General features: G+C 39.1%; 1 protein-coding gene across 4 annotated transcripts in view; it reads left to right on the top strand.

Annotated features, from left to right (window-relative positions):
• Positions 1-12,642, top strand: part of LOC143173025 (leukemia inhibitory factor receptor-like) — an 88,433-nt gene that overhangs the window by 40,750 nt on the left and 35,041 nt on the right. For all 4 annotated transcript variants that reach the window (XM_076362983.1, XM_076362982.1, XM_076362984.1 and 1 more), the window contains exon 2: positions 865-973. The gene's annotated coding sequence lies outside the window, so the exon portion shown is untranslated. The remainder of the gene's footprint in view (positions 1-864; positions 974-12,642) is intronic.

The raw sequence follows: 12,642 nt of genomic DNA, 5'->3' as shown, positions 1-12,642 counted from the left end.
TTTTTAGGAATGCATCCAGTCTGATTTTTTATTTCAATCAGTTCACCCCATTCTTGAAAAGCTTTGCCAATACTTAATTAGCTTTATTTTTCACAATGCGCACTTTTCAGTGGAGGTCTACTATATGGCATTGACTCTCCTGTCTCATATATTGTGGGTTTATGTTATCCTTTTTCTGTGTAGGTAATTGAGAACTGTGATCAAGTAACCTCGTTGAACTAAATAGTTGCATTGTTTTAGGCTTTACAACAACAGACGATCTCTCAGACCCGAACTCTCTAAGTAATCATTTGATCCTGTGTATAAATCGACTTTGTATGGATTAAACCATTTCCACTGCTAATGAATGGCTGTTGTATCGAGTCCTTTTGGAAGGTAGCCTCATCCATACAGAATAAGTTGTGAGGACTTTTATTTTCAGTGACTCATGTACTTTTTTGCTTGGTTTTTGATAACTGATACTTTGAAAATTGAATGTTTTCCGGTTGCTTCCCCATATTTCAACTAATGAGTGGTGCAGCTGGTGTTAATATGCGAACAATGTATCCTTGAAAACATTAGATTCTTGTCTATTATCCTTTTGCCCTGCTGCGTGCATGCTCGCTAATCAGTAGGTAACTCTGGGTTGGAGTTTGGGCAGTGATTACTGCAGACAGAAATGGGAGCAAGCACTCAGCGTTACAATAGCTGCCCGTAGAATTAGGTCACTAACAGGCTTTCAGCAAAATAGTGTTAATTTTCCTCTCTACACACTTAAACACAGAAGGTATATTTAAAATTCCACATCTTTTCTGAGTGATCCTCTAGTGTAGCATTCTTCCTGATAACTTATATATAGATACAGATTATATCTTTTAACTTCAGGTACCTAATGTGACTGCCCAGTTCAGCATTCGGCTCTCCCATACTGAAGACTAAGGACTGAGTCTGTCACAGGCTCCTGCAGAGCTGGGCTCCTGCCAACGGTGCAAATGTAAGTTTGTGCATACCTTTATTCATAAGATAGAATTAGTCATATACTTATGTGTTTGCAAATTCAGGAGCAATATGTGTATATATGTGGTTACTGAGGCTTATTATCTTGCATAAATCAGCAGTTAGTTAGTCACGAGCAGCACTCCATGGCTTTGAAATACCTTCTCATCAGAGGGCACAGGTGATCTCTGACAGCATTTAGCTGCTTTGGCTTTCATGGGACTTGAGAATTAAGATGAATAAGGTGCTGCAATCTAAACCCAGATATTTGATAAACTGATCACTTTAATGAGAATTTAACAAGTATTGGTAATAATTGTCTCCAGCTGATCTCTTCTTTTGGAGTAATGTGCATTAATTTTTAACCGTCTTTAATGATAGTCAGTTGTTTTTTTGTTTATTTAAATTTTCTTATTTGGGAAAAAAAGATACTTGTCACTTGCATTCCTAATGTGTATATGTACCTCTGATCTTTTTAATCTCTTCTGCCATAGCTCACAAAGACTTTCTGTATATATTATTCTAAAGTAAAATATTTATGTCCCTGAGGCATATGCATTGTCTTCTGAATATGTTTGCAAATATGATCCTTGTACAGATCCAGTGTATAGCTCTTTAATATGAAAATTGCAGAAATGGGAAAAGCAGAGTACTCTCCAAAGATGTTTGAGGTGGTGTTATTTTTAAATGCTATGTGGGTTCTAATGACTTGCTTCATGGTGGGATTGGCACAAGCTTTTCTAGAAGAGGATTTCACAAAAGGAGGAAAAAGTGAGATGTTGGTGTTTCATACCATGAAATTTACATTAGAGATGTTGCTGGTCTCTGGACTTAGACAGGTAAGCTTATAAGAACGTGCTTGGCCTTGTGAATCGTGCCCTATATATCTGGATGGACCTGATTAGATGCATAAAGAGCAGAAATTTTCCTAAGGGATAAAATACTGGAATAGAAACTAAAATTAAACTATATATACTATATATATATACACACAACATATACTATATATTCATATAACTACACCAAAAGATTAGTTCTCCAATTAACTGTCTCTTCTCTGCAGTTAGGTTCCCCCTCGCCCCCGCCTTCTCCCCCCGTGCCTGGGCACCTCAATCTGCAGCCAGCAGAGAGACCATTGAGAATTGTCGCACGTCTCTTGTTCCCACAGTCGGACTTGCTCAGCACTTTGGAAACAATAGCTGCTTCATTGCTGAGTCGTGAAACAAAAAAGTTAAACGTATCAGCAACAATGCATGAAAAGTGTGATGAATAGCTTTCCACAGGAAGAGATTTTTCCATGCCAGTGTGTAGGTATACAGGATTTATTGGTGACAGAAGCTAATAAGTAAGAAATCCTTCTTCTTTTGTACATCATCTGCCAGCTCAATACTGAGAGAAGTAAACCGTGAGATTTACTAATAATAGCAGGAAGGAAGAACCCTGTTAAACATAGCAAAGTTGGAATGACTTGTGTCTGTAAAATCCAAGGTTGTTTTTCCCTCTTCACAGCCCTTTTTTATAGTCACCCTTGAGAAGAGAAAGCAAAAAAAAAAAAAAAAGATCTTCAGGAGAAGAATCTTGCTTTCAAGGGAGGATTGAGGGAGAAGAGGCAGATGCAAGTAGTGATGGTCATGTAAAAATTATGTGAAGATGTGAGATAAAGTGCAGTTGTGGCTGTGAAAACTTCTGTTTTGTATTCTTATTCTAAGTGTGAATCAGGTCAGGAGAGATTTGTGGAACTGACTCACTCTCTGTTTTATTAGTAGCAGTCTCAATTTTCTATGAGCTGCTTTTAAATGAGGTGCGGCATCATTAGCCTTACAGACACTGCTGTCTCAGCACTTGCTGAGTTATATACAGGCACTCAATTCACTGCTTTTGCTAAGTTATAAAAGGGATGACAGAAAAACATTGCTTTATTTTACAGCAATAAAAATGATACATATGGGTCCTAGCCATCTTGCCTGTTATTTTAAAATGTTCAGCTCTTCATTGCTTTGTTCCTTTTGCTGAGCATTATTTTAATGGCGCAGAGTTTGCTCAAGTGTTTTATCCCTCTGCAAAGTACTTTATAGCAGTATTTTCCATTCTGAGACCCTCCATGAAACAGCTGAAGAGCTAGTTTATTTACATCAAGCAAAATCAAGAAACTTCCTAAGATAGACAAATCCAACCAACAGACAAGATGTAAACCTCTCATTTGGAGTATTCTGAATAAACTTAGGAATTTTTTAGCATCTTTTTCACTCTTGTGGACTGAGAGATCTCAGTCGATGTTTGAATCGTATTTGAAGTCATTTAGCAGAAATTGAAAACAAAATTTGAAAATTTTTATATATTTTGTTTTTAAACAATGTTCTGCCTAAACTGAATATTCAGCCTAAATTATTTGAAATGGAAAACCAGGTGTTAATTTCATTGTAAAACAACTACATCTTGTGCCTTTGGCGTTGCAGTAAGTTATTTATTTCAGTTAGGGCAATACAGTTAAGGAAGTGCCGCATGTTTGTAGAGCTGGGGATAACATGGAGGAGTACAGTAAAACTGAGCTGAGGCTGGCTGTATTTTGGAGGTGTCAAAGCCTATTAGAGGGGTAGAAAGGATTACATGAATTAATCAGTTTATGTTGAGGTGCTGGGTTGCTAACTGTGCTGCTATGAGAACTGATCCACAAGTGGACCGTAAGTCCCTTGCAGGGACCTGGAGACCTTTGTGAGAGGAGCAGAGCGGACAAGGAGGAGTAGTATTAGCTTTACACAGCTGGATTAGGTGTGCCTGCATGTCTTTTGGGTCCATGGCTCCAATGAAGGCTGTGAACAGCAAGAGAATGAGAGGGTACCATGAGCAGGCATGCGTGTGGGAGAGAGAGTGAGTCTCAGTTTCCGGGAGCTGTGTCTGTGTACAGGCATGCACAAGTGCAGGAGTTAATATTTATTCTTTATAGCCTGGCAATGGTCACTCTTGGGTCTATGAAAGCTAATTAGGAAAGAGACCAGCTCTGGTGCGTATCAACTGTGGATGTCAATATTTGTATTTCTGAGTACTTAAGATTAATTCCTACACTTTGCCGCCTTAAAAGGAGGATATGCATGTATATGCATAAATGCAAAGCTGGAGGGGAATAAGGTACAACTAAAACAGTATGTGAAAGAAATAAATGCCAACTGCTATGTAATTATGCATGGGCAGACTTGTTCTGATAATGTCATACTATATTGTAGACCTTCCTTCTTTGGAGAGGTTGGAAGGGGAATGGCAGCACTTAAGTGCCAACTTGGGAGTGGACCAGGGAGGAAAGTATTTGCTCACCCCAGTGGAAGGGTAATCTACACATGATAACATGCTGCAGTATGTCTTCATGTGACATGTCTGGTACTTACTAAGAGTGGAAATACAGCAGGGCATGAGAGCTTTTAAAGTCTCAAGAAAGATTAATACAATGAGAATTTATCAGAAAATATAGATCTCTGGTTTCAGGAATTACCCATTCCCCTCGATTACTAAAAAATCAATTTATTTCTCGTAAGTGACTCTCATTCCTTACATTCACTCTAAAAGGATATTGCATAACCGTTGCTCGTTATTCTCAATATATTATTTAATGTGAAAGCCGCATTTCAGCATTTGATCTATTTATATGCTGTTTGTACACATGAAGACAGACTTTCTTTGGATTTGGTTCATTGTACCTTAAAAATAATTCAAATACCATGGTTTCATTGTAAACAATGAAGGATTCCAACCTTTAGGTCATTGCCGGTTGTTTTAAAAAAAAACACTTGGAATTGCTTCAGTAATTATCAGTGTTCTCTTATAAAACTAAATAGGCTTTTCCTGTGATGGAAAGAAGATTAAAGGTCATATAGTTCAAAATAAGTTTTTGGACATTGCCAGATTAAGGAAAATAAACTCCTTCATTAATAAGGTCAATTTCTTTAATGTTTATTAGTTCATAAGGACATATGAGCTGAAGAGAACCAGCAGGGACAGAATTATGTAGATAACATGACTCTTCTGAGGAACAGCAATTTTTTTCTGCAGCCCTCTTTGTAAAGTCTGAGTGACGTGGTCTGGCCCTTGAACCTCACATGCAGTAAAGCACAATTGACAATGTGGGCAAATGATGTTTTCCTCTGAAGATACGCTGTCTTGAGAACTACGCAGAGACTAACAGTACCGCCAAAAAAATGAAATGTGCTTTGGAATATTTGGTTTGTGTTTAATTTCACTTACGTATCAGTAAAATGCAGCAAGCACTGGAGAAGTGGCAAACCTTCTCTGTATTTTCATTTGACTCTAGGTTTATGCATTGCAAAAAAGGTACATTTGTTTCTATGCTTTGTACCTGTATTAAGTGTTGAAAAGGCATAGTGGGTAGCCTTTCATGATAAGAGGTGTTTTTATATATGCAAAGTAATCAGACTTGTGTGCCTTTGCTCAGTGTACTTGTTCCATGCTGCGTTGCGAAGCGCAAGAATTCAAGGAAGTGTGTTGACCATGAGGTCACCAAATTCAAGCATATCAGGAAGTGTGCGTAGCTGTATCTGATTTACACAAATACATAAGTTGAATCCTTCACCTTATTGCAGTATTAATTTGCCAGTTGTAGTAAGTATCAAAAAAAATTTTGAATGGGTTAAAATGCTAGCGTGTAAATGACTCTGAGCCGTTTCCTTCTCCTTCGCAGCACAATAGCCTAGAAGATAAAAATTTCTCTTTTGGCCTTAACCTTCACCCCTTTGCTTTGTTCTTTGTTCAGATGATTAGGTGTTTTCCATCTGCACCTCTGTGGCAGAAGAATCTGTGCTTGTTAATTTGAGCTGACTTCCTAAGGAAGTCGGGCTTATCTGATAATGCTTTGTCTGTCCTCTTACCCCTGCAATAACCTTTGAACAGGCTGCCCAGCTTCAGTTCACTCAGAATGAGGAGGTGAGGTCTCAGCATACTGTGTCCTTACAAGCTTGATGAAACTGCAGCTGGATGGACAGACCCTACTGAGGAAATAGCTGCAGAGTGAAGTCAACCTTTACTCGACTGCAATCCAGGCCTCTCTAGCATGCTTTCTCTAATGTCTAATAAGGCTTAGGGGGTAATCTATAATAACATTTGCCTAATATATAATGTAGGCTTGCGGATATCCCAAAACATATTTAGTCTATTTTTGGTAGTATTAGGATTCACTGTGCTTCTCAGAAGAGTTTTTTTTCTGTTGTTACCATCTGGAAAGCAGTGCTGTGCTCCTAGTAGTGATGGATGTGCTTGTATTTAACCACGTGCCTGGTGGCTAACTGATATGGGCAAGGACTTCCAAACTCAGGAGTTAGACACCCAGTTTTCATTTTGAAAGTTTCTGTGTTCTTCTGAAAATCTCACGCTAGGAACATCAAATGCAGCATCTGGCTTGGGGACCACTCTTGCATGGTGTACGCTGGGCAAGGCATGGCAAATGACTCCAGTAGGACTAACAGTTTCCAAATTAGCATGCGGTTTAATTGAAAACAGGCATAATTCAGCAAAATGTATACTTAGCTTGAAAACCCAAAAAATGTCATCTAGTAAGTTGAATTTTAATTGTGGTAAATATAAATCATTGATTTCTAGAGCGTCTCTTTACTTTGTTCTGCCCTTTCAGTCCACTGCTCTGCCTCTTCAGTATCACTGGCGCTTCTTTTTTCTCTCCAGCCCGGCTGTCCCAGCAGGGATATTCTTCCCAATTCTCCCTATAAGCCACCTGGCTTGTTCTTCTTTGGTGGTTTTTTTTTTTGGTTGACATGAGTAACCTGAAGGAGTCTTCCATTGTACTTTCCAAATCCTTCTCAAAATTGTATCCATTGCTATGATTAAACTATTTGACAGCTGCTGCTTCTGTATATCTTCCTTTCTTTCTAAAGGCAAGTCGTAAGGGTCTCAGTTTCTGTGCGTGTATTTCTGTGTGTTGTGCTGTCCAACAGGTACTAAATGCTTTCATAAAATCACCCTTGAATTGTGTGCTGTTTCATGGATTTCTTAAGCAAATGACTTCAAACCTTTCTGACCCCTGTCCTGTATGTAGTCTTCACGCATCACCCTCCCCAAGTCAGAAAATCCCTTGCAAAGAGTTTTCTCTCATCTCCTTGCCAGGCGAGGGTGCTTCTCATGCTAATTGCTACCTGGAAGCATCCACCAGCTCTCCCAGTCTGCAGCTTGCTTATTTGTATTTCCATAGCGCTTAACAGTCCTGGGATGGGAAGAAAGGAAGAACTGGAAGTACTGGAAAGCAGGTGCAGCTGTGCGTTAGCCTTAGACTCTGAGCCAGTGACATACGTACTCCAGCTGGAGTGCACCTTTACTCTTGCTGGTAAAATTTCTTGCCAAAATGCTTGCCTTTGTAGATGGTGCTTGTGACCAGGAGGTTTGAAAATGAGTTTGTGAAAGTGTCGGTCCTTGTGTTGAACTTGTGTGTTGTGTCCTGACATCTCACTTCACCTTGCAGAGCAGAAGCAGCCTGGAGTGGCTGCAAGGTAGCCGCAGTGGCTTCCCAGCATCTCAGAGGTGCTGCTGCTGTTTGGCAGCTAGAGGAAGCAGTGAGGAGGGAGTTTTTCTCCTTGTGCTTGACAGAAAAAAAAAACCCAAACAACAAAGGTTGTCTCAAAGGACTAAAAATCTGGCCTTGTGCACTCCTGCACATTTACTGTCTAATATTTAACACCCTGTCTTTGCTTCCTTTTCCTCCACTGCAGATTAGGAGTGCATTTGGTGCAGATAGGCAACTTGAATTATTTTATCAGCTTTCGTAAGGAGAAATAGCAGATTCTTAAATTAATTCCTCAGAACTAGGGAAAGCCAGATTCCCAAATGGGCTTCAGCCTTCATTTACAAATGAGTTTTAGTGATTCATGTCCTGCGAATCTTTTATAACGTGGAATTCTGCCATGTTATAAAACAGAGAGGGGAAGCCTGCATTTAGCTTACTAAGGAGAGATTTTTGTCTCAACTTTGGGAATTTTTTTAAGGAGGTGGAAGAATGTACTCTACTGAAAAACAGCCAAACTCCCTCAAATAAATCTTATTATTCTACTTCCATTTTTTTTTTTATTACTCAGCTAGCTTTAAAGTCAAAGACTGAAGACTGTGGGATCAGCAAAGCTGTTCTAAAGAAAGCCAGTTCATCTTCTGTTTCTGTGTTCATTGTCTTTACTGTCAGCTGTATTGGCAATTTGCTTGGTTTCCCAGAAATGTGTACTTCTGGCATGGTCTTTCAGATAGGGGAATTTTTTTGGAAGCTTTCTGTTGGCAATAGTAGGATGTGTAATTTGATATATGCATTTTTATCTCGATATAGGCTTGTTTTCTTTCACTTTGAAGGTTAAATTAGTATCTTTGGGCAGAGACAAGTAAATGAGCATTCTTTACCTGCTAAGCAGAAAAATTTTTCTTCTAGCAATAAGGTTTTGATCTAGGCACATACTTAGCACCTGCTCTTCTGCCTGGCTGTATTTGGGATGATGGCTGTTCAGTATTGCCGAAAATGCAGCCTGCCATCAGTCTTTACAATTTTTTGGTGGTGTGCTGTATAACCATTTTCCTTGAGAGCTTTTAATGTTCCTTTTGGTGGTAAATTGTTATGATGATACCTTTAACTGTGGAGAAAAACAAATAAATTGTAACTTGAGAAAATTTATTGACAAACAGATTTCTTCTATTATATTTAATACATATGTTTTTACTGGTTTCATGGTTTCATCCAGTATTCTCCACTTACAGTTTCCCTAAACCTGTATGTATAAACTGACTTTTTAACCATTTCTTTTTAGGTATCTGCTTGTGGAGCACAAAAATGGTCATAAAAAGTGTGGCCACTGATTCTCAATTCGTAGGTTTTTTTTAAACCAAATCTGGAGGTTTGTGGCTGGCAGATCAGACTGCAGGCAGAAAGCAGGCCAGAAAGATTTTTTATTTGTTTATCTGTTTTGTTTGTTTGTCTTCAAAGTGGTTTCCAAGCACTTGACAATGAAATACATTCGGAAACCAGAAAACTCAAAGGTAGAACAGACCTTTGGAGAACTTCTGTGCTTAGAGAACTGAGCCGTTACAATTGACTAAGAATATACTTTTTTTTTTCCCTTTAAAGAGAATCGAGCATTTGGTCAGCTATTCTTTAAAAAAAGATACGCAAAACCAGCTAAGCCAAGAAATAAATAATGTGAAACTAAGTCAGTAGGAGAGAAAGCGGTTATCTTCCGTTTTTCCCTTTGAGAGGTTAAGTCTAAAGAGGCTTGTAAAGTCTTAGCGTGTCACTGTCAAACAGCTGGTGCTGCCCCCATTTTGTCAGCTTGTCACAGAACCTTTCACCTTCTTTACAGCTGACAAGGTTTTGAAGGAAGGCTGTCCACAGTTATTTTCACAGGCGCACGTTACTGACTTGGAGTACTTTCCTTCTCTTATCTATTTGATCACCAGTAGGTGCACTGTATGCATCAAAACATCTTTAAAAGTCATTTAAAAATGCACAGTTGGTATTGAGCTGTTTTAAATAAGGGTCACCATCCGTTGGCTTCAGTGATTAAGAATCTGAATCTAAGTGTTCCTTTGTTAGCTTATCTGCATGAAAAACAATTTAAAATGTCTTCTCTCTGACCACAGGCACAAGAGTAGTTCCTCTGCACAACATAAAGCCCTGAGCAGAAGTCAGGACATCTCCATGTACTGTAGCTTCCAACAGTTACTGTGTAATCCTGCTTTTAGCAGCTTCTCTTAAATACAGCAATTATATACTGAAGCCTGCCATGCCTTTGCTGTTGGTATGGCATGAATTTGCATGTGAATACTTTTTGGATACACACACGATGTTCCTTAGCGTAGATTTATGGAAGGCTTTTTCCTTATTTTAAAATTTCAAAAGTGAAAGACTTTTTCAGGCAAGGCCTTTAAGATGAATTTGCTGTGCAAATATACTCACACTAAGTCAGGAGGCTTGCAGTCCATTTGAGGATGAGATTGGAGTCTGAAGTACTAGATAAACAGCTACGTGGCAGCTTTATACAGTAGTATCCGGGGCTGGATCACACGCTGAAATTGAGTCAACAAGGTCTGAATGTTGGGAGAAAAGCAAATACGGCGTGGGCTATGTAAACATACTACGCATAGGTTTGCCTTATAAAAGTTACTTCGTTGTGCTTGATAATGCTCAGGCCTCAGGGGGCAGAAATATTTCAAAGCTGAGGATACAGCAGATTTGGTCCACAGAGAAATATTTTGTTCCAGGAATGATCAGAAATCTAGAAACTGAGACTGGGAAATGGTGAAAAAAAATTGGAGTTTTTAAGGGAGGAGCTAGTAGAGACCTGGTATCAGTCACCTTCTATGTAAGAGGTTGCTGCAAGGCAGAGGATAAACTGTTCTTTGTCTGCTGGAGGTAGGACAAAGTAATGTGCTTAAAATGGGGCAAGAGATAGTTGTGTAGCACATTGGGAGCGCTACTGACAGTGCCAGTGAAGTGACACGAATAGATTGCCCAAGGAAATGAGATTGTTATGGGATGTGCTATTGATGTTTTTTAAGATGGATATCTGTTAAAAATGGTTTAGTTGCAGTTGCTCTTTCTGGTGGAGAGAATGGGCTGACCCCCCTTCATCTCATTTTTTAAAAATAAAGATTTACAATGTGAAGATATTTACACTTACTAGCAACTGCTCCTGTTGCACTCCATCCAGCCCTGGTCAAGGTTTTCTCTTCCTCTACCAATGTTGAGCTCTCGTGTCCTAAGTAAATATCTCTGACTCTTACATTGTCCTATCCATCTTAAGACTACATCTGCCTAGAGGATAACATGCTTTTCATATCTCTCCAGCATAAGGAAAAACCTCCATGCCTTGTTTGAATTAGTCTTGAACTGATGGAAGGCAGCTTTCATCCAAAGAAAGTGAACTTCCTATTTTTAAATTACTTAAATTATTTTGTAACTTTATAATTAAAACAAGCCTACAAATGGGGAACTTTCCTCCTGACTAATGGCATTTAATTATGTGACATGAGGCTTTGAATTACCAACTTTTCAGAAAGCTGTAAAATGTGTATGAGAAGACAAGAGCCAGGGAGTCTTGCTTCTTATGAAAGATTGTGGTTTACAAGACACGCATCATGCTCAGCATGAAAGTACATAGGTTCCCTTCCGTGCCTGACTCTGAAACAAAAATTAAAACTGTGCTTGAATTAGGAGAATTTGGTATGACTCAAATTTCTTGTAATTCACTGCTATGATGTTACTCTTAAAATTTCTGCAATAGGGGGACTACTCAGTAAGCTATGTATTGAAAGAGTGTGCAGGAAAACAGAAGATTTTCTTGAACGACAGGCATGTGTAGTTGCTGAATCTGCTTCGTAAACCTGGCATGACCAAACAGGTTTTGCACAATCCTGTACTGATAATGTGTTTAGAAAGTGAAAGGCTTGGGTTTTAATTAACTTCACAATGCAGTTGTCTCTCCTTCAAGTGGCATCAGTGCTTTCCCTTTTTTTTTTTTTTTTTTTATTCTTTCCTTGGCTTCTGCTAGCTGATAGGGGACTGTCAATTAATTTTGATGTAAAACTGGAAGTTTTGATTTTGGGCTTTTCTGCAAACCAAAAATGGCCTTTGAAGAAGTACTCACAAACGAACAGATGTACATATAAATTATATCGCAAACAGAAATCAGTAATTTTATTCATGTAACTCCCAGGTCTGTCTGAGTGGTCTTCACATTTTTGATGAAGTTAGAGGTTTGTGAGCAAAGTTTAAACCTGGAGGTAACATCCCATATTTTCATTAGTAACATGGACAAATACGATATGAAGACCTTGAGAGACACCAAAATGCAGCGGGGGACTTCTGGCACAGAGATTATTATATTTCATGTGCTGGCGGGTTCTTGATTCATCTTTACCTGAACATGGATTTGTCAAACTTCACTCTTGATTTGGCCTTTAACAAGTTACACGGCATGGATATTACAGTTTAGGAATATATAAAAAGAAGAACTGAATGTGTGTGTGGGTAACATAGCTTAAATTAGTGTGTTTTTAGTGAGGTCTTCAGGTGGCTTGAGAACATGGTGAAAATAAAATAATTGTTACGTTTTAAGGGTGTTTCTTCCCTCCAGATGTAACACTGACCTTTACCATAGCATCTCTCAGCTCCGGTGCTGCCTGGGCCTTTCCCTCAGTCTGGTTATTGCAGACCAAGAGAAAGAAGTGGCCCCTTGTTAACAGCTCTGGATTATTTGACGTAGTGCTGATATGTTTCTCCTTGTACAGTGCAGACTGGTGAGGGACAGAAGAGCGTTTTGGGCATTCCCAGCTGTCCCCTGAGGGAGAATTCCTTAAAAAAAAAAGGGGGATAAAAAATATACAGTTGTATTGCAGGGATGAGGGAGCATACTCCTGGTGGCACAGAGGACTGCAGTGAAGAGAGGTTTCTTTAAGAATTACAGAGGCTTTTAGGCAAAGTCTGTTGTTCTGACAGCGATGTACATCTAGCTGTGGAAGAGACTTCTAGGACAAGGCCAGGAGCTTTTCCACTTGAGACTTTTAAAGAAGTAGCCTGGACAAAATGTGAGTTTTACAAAACTTGCTCTGCAGGAGAGGCTGGCTCAGCTATGTTCTTAAATTAAAATGTCCCTCCTGCTGTCGGTCACTGAGAGAAGGCCCCTT

The sequence above is a fragment of the Aptenodytes patagonicus genome, chromosome Z (assembly GCF_965638725.1).
Source record: "Aptenodytes patagonicus chromosome Z, bAptPat1.pri.cur, whole genome shotgun sequence".
Taxonomy (NCBI): Eukaryota; Metazoa; Chordata; class Aves; order Sphenisciformes; family Spheniscidae; genus Aptenodytes; species Aptenodytes patagonicus.
The sequence above is the reverse complement of the archived record's forward strand: the minus strand, read 5'-3'. Positions and strand labels throughout refer to the sequence as shown.